Below are 4,887 nucleotides of genomic sequence, written 5' to 3'. Positions count from 1 at the left end.
TTATAATTAAAAAAATTATAACATGTTAACTACTGTTAGGTATTAGACAAATGACACAGCAAAATATAGAAATGAAAAATTAGAAATTTGTATAAAATATGAAAACAATTGAATAACTTTCTTTGAGAATTATAACTTCTCTCTATCACAAGGAGACTACAATAACACTCTCTCTTGACAAAAGGAGAACACACTTCTCTCTATCATATATAGGAGAAAACTACTCAAAGAAATATTATGTTATTCTATCTGGATGACTTGATTGAAATGAATTAAAGAAAAACTCAATTTATAGGTGAGTCTCTTCAATATGAACCATCCGTCAATTAGAAGTATATAATTCTTCTCTTTTTTCAACCATTAAAATCCTAAGGTTATAAACTAAGATTGTTTATTACCTTTCATTTTATTTAGTTATTATTTATTTATTTATTTTCTAAAATTAGCTTTACTAATCTTTACAATCTCCCACTTAAAGCTAATTTTGATAAATTTTCAAAATTCATGTTGCTCATGTATTCCATAGGCCGTATGAGGATCTACACCATTCAAACTTTTTTGTGTTGATTGGTTTTGTCATGGCATCTGCTAGGTTATTTTTAGTGTGAATCTTCTGCATATCAACACTTCCTTCTTCTACTACTTCCCAAACAAAGTGATATTGTACTCCAATGTATTTTGTTCTTGAATGAAAGGCAGGATTCCTTGCAATATGCAAGGCACTCTGACTGTCACAATACACAGAAATCTTCTGTTATTTGTGCCCGAGTTCTTCTATCAACCTTTGGATCCAAATAGCTTCCTTGCATGCTTGTGTAGCTGCCATATATTCAGCTTCTATAGTAGATAAAGCTACAACAGTCTGTAATTTAGATAGCCAGCTTACAGCTCCTCCTACAAGTGTAAACACATAGCCTGTAGTAGATTTTCGTTTATCAAGATCACCTGCAAAGTCTGAGTCGACATATCCATTGACAATGAATTCCGATCCTCCAAAACATAATGCAACATTCGAGGTTCCTTTGATGTATCTCAAGATCCTCTTAACAACATTCCAATGCTCTTTATCTGGATCTGCCATAAATCGACTTACCACTGCAACTGCTTGAGCAATATCTGGCCTTTGTACAGATCATGGCATACATAAGGCTTTCCACTGCTGATGCATACGACACTCGAGACATTTCTATCCTCTCTACTTCACTACTAGGGCACATACTTGAGGATAATTTAAAATTCATAGGAAGTGGGGTTGAAATTGTCTTACGTTCTTGCATGTTGAACCGTTGCAAGATCTTCTTCAAATAATTCTTTTGCGATAGCCAAATCTTCCTATCTTTTTTGTCTCGGTGAATTTGCATCCCTAAAATCTTGTTTTCTGGTCCCAAGTCTTTCATATCAAACTCCCTAGCCAACTGTGCCTTCAATTATTGGATTTAATCTTTGTTGGGACCTACCACCAACATGTCATCCACATACAACAGCAGAATGATGAAATCATTATCACCAGATCTCTTGTAATAGCTACAATGATTTGAACTAAGTCTGTTGTATCCAAGACAAATAATGAAAGAATCAAATCTCTTGTACCAATACCTTGGCGCCTGCTTTAGACCGTACAGAGATTTAGTTAACCTGCAAACTAAGTTTTCTTTTCCTTGTTCTTCAAAACCTTCTGGTTGGAGCATATATATCTCTTCTTCAAGTTCTCCATGAAGAAAAGCAGTCTTTACATCTAATTACTCTAGATGTAAATCAAATGCAGCACACATAGCTAAAACTACTCTAATAGTAGTTAGTCTCACCACTGGAGAAAATATTTCATTGAAGTCAATACCTTTTTTCTGAGCATATTCCTTGACAACCAATCTTGCACGATATCATTCCACCTGATCATTACTATCTCGTTTGATCTTGTAAACCCATTTGTTACCAATGGCTTTCCGACCTGCTGGAAGTTCAACAAGTTTCCAGGTATGATTCCTATGTAATGCCTCAATTTCTTCTTGCATTGCTGTCATCCACATAGAAGCATATAGATTGCGCATAGCCTCCATAAAATTTATTGGCTCTCCATCTTCTGTCAAAAGACAATATGCATCATGGTTTGTCAAAACATAATTTGAGTGCCAGGATGGTGTTCTTCTTTGTCGAGTGGATCGACGAACTTTTATGTCATTAGCCTCTGCTTCTTGTTCTTTGTGCTGTGGTTCTGCTTCAGAAAGATAACCTTCTCTGCATTTTTCATCTATTTGAACAGTGGTTATCTCTTTAACAGTGCTGTCATTTTCTTGTTCTTTTTCAATTCATCTTCTCCAAATATCACATCTCTACTGACAACTACCTTGCGGGCAGTGGGATCCCACATGCGATACCCCTTAACTCCGTCAGCATAACCCAAGAATATATATTTTCTAGACTTTGGGTCCAACTTTGTTCTTTTCTGGGAATTGTACATCACGTACACAAGACAACCAAATATATGTAAAGAAGAATAATTAGGTGGCTTACCTTGCCACATCTCCATTGGTGTCTTCAACCCAATTGCAGTTGATGGTGATCGATTTATCACATAACAGGCAGTTTTAACAGCTTCTGCCCAAAAAAGACTTGGCTAAACCTGCAGTTTGCAACATAGCTCGTGCTCTTTCTAGGAGAGTCCTATTCATTCGCTCTGCTACACCATTTTGCTGAGGTGTATATGCAACTGTGAATTGCCGTTGAATACCTGCTTACTTGCAAAATGTTAGAAAATTACTATGGACATATTCTCCTCTATTATCTGTCCTTAAACACTTGATCTTCTTTCCAGATTCAAGTTCTAACTTTGCTTTGAACTCTTTGAACATCGCAAACACGTCTGACTTCTTCTTGATCGGGTACACCCATAGCCTCCTAGAGTAATCATCAATAAATGATACAAGATATTTTGCTCCTCCTAGGGACATCTCCGGTGATTCCCACACATCAGAATGAATCAACTCCAATATGTGTTTGCTCTGAGCAGTTGATCTACCAAACTTCAATCTATGTTGCTTGCTTGTAATGCAGTGCTTACAAAACGGTAAGTTTACCGATTTGAGCCCCGGAATGAGATTATGTTCTACAAGAATCTTCAAGTCTCGTTCTGACATGTGGCCTAGTTTGTAATGCCATATCATCGTCATTTCTTCTTGGCTTGTTGAAGCAACTGATGCCTCTGCCTCTTACAAAGTATCTCCCACAAGCATGTATAGATTTGTTGCAATCTTTTCTGCTTTTATTACCACAAGAGCTCCTTTAACAACTTTCAAGATCCCACCTTCAATATGGGTCTTGCAACCAAGTTCATCCAATTGCCCAATCGACAACAAATTCTTCTTCAAGCCTTTCACGTGTCTTACCCCTTGAAGTGAACGAATAGAACCATCAAACATTTTTATTTTGACAGTACCCATTCCAACAATTTCTAAGGCATGATCGTTTTCTAAAAATACCGATCCTTCCAAGACAGGTTCATATGTACAAAACCAATCACGATGAGGAGTCATGTGCCATGTTGCTCCTGAATCAACAATCCAAACATCAGTGAGTTGTTTGCTGCCTTTAGAACCAATTGTTGCTTCGCCATATAGAATTTCTCCATCATCAGAGGTACTCGCAACACATCCTTGAGAACTTGATCCTTCTGGAACCTTCTCTATACTTTTCTTATTCCAACAATCTTTCTTGAAGTGCCCTTTCTTACCACAATTGTAGCATTTGACCTGCTTTTTACTTTGTGACTTTGGTCTACTTTGACTCCCACTGGAACCACGCTCCATTGATCTTCCTCTTGTCATCAACAGCACCTCTGCTTGCTTTGAGCTCTCTAATCTATCTTCCTTATTCTTGCGCTTAGATTCTTCTTCAAGAACCGCAGCAGCCATGTCATCAAAAGAAAGATAATCAGTCAAAATATTATTAGTTAAGTTAATGATAAGCTGATCATATGAATCTGGTAGACTTTGAAGTAAGAGTTCTACACGTTCATTTTCCGCTATGGTATATTCCAATGATGAGAGTTAGGAAAATAGCGTATTTAGATTGTTGATATGATCCGTTGCCGATGTGGACTCACTCATTCGAAGAGTATAAAGTCTTCTCTTCAAGAATATCTTGTTGTGAAGTGACTTGACTTCATATAATTTGGTGAGAGCATCCCAAATTTTTTTTGCTGTCTTTTTCTCTGCTACACTTGATAAAACTGAATCAGCTAGTGCCAAGTGTAAGTTTGCAACAGTATTGTTGTCCATCTCCTTCCATTTTTCATCTGTAATTCCAGTGGGTCTACTTTCAATTGCTGTCACGCAATCGTCTTTTCTCATAATGGCTTTTATCTTCAATTTTCATATGGAAAAATTACTCCCACTAAATTTTGGAATTTCATACTTTGCTGCTATTTTTTTAGACGGTAACTCACAGCGAAAAAAAAATATTAATCAGCAACCTTTGGCTCTGATACCACTGTTAAGTACCAGACAAATGACACAGCAAAATATAGAGATAAAAATTTAGAAATTTGTATAAAATATGGAAACAATTGAATAACTTTCTTTGAGAATTACAACTTCTCTCTATCATAAGGAGACTACAATAACACTCTCTCTTGACAAAAGGAGAACACACTTCTCTCTATCATATATAGGAGAAAACTACTCAAATAAATATTATGTTATTCTATCTGGATGACTTGATTGAAATGAATTAAAGAAAAACTCAACTTATAGGCGAGTCTCTTCAATATGAACCATCCGTCAATTAGAGGTATATAATTCTTCTCTTTTTCAACCATTAAAATCCTTAGGTTATAAACTAAAATTGTTTATTACCTTTCATTTTATTTAGTTATTATTTATTTATTTATTT

Source organism: Arachis ipaensis, chromosome B04 (assembly GCF_000816755.2).
Source record: "Arachis ipaensis cultivar K30076 chromosome B04, Araip1.1, whole genome shotgun sequence".
Classification (NCBI taxonomy): domain Eukaryota; kingdom Viridiplantae; phylum Streptophyta; class Magnoliopsida; order Fabales; family Fabaceae; genus Arachis; species Arachis ipaensis.
The sequence above is the reverse complement of the archived record's forward strand: the minus strand, read 5'-3'. Positions refer to the sequence as shown.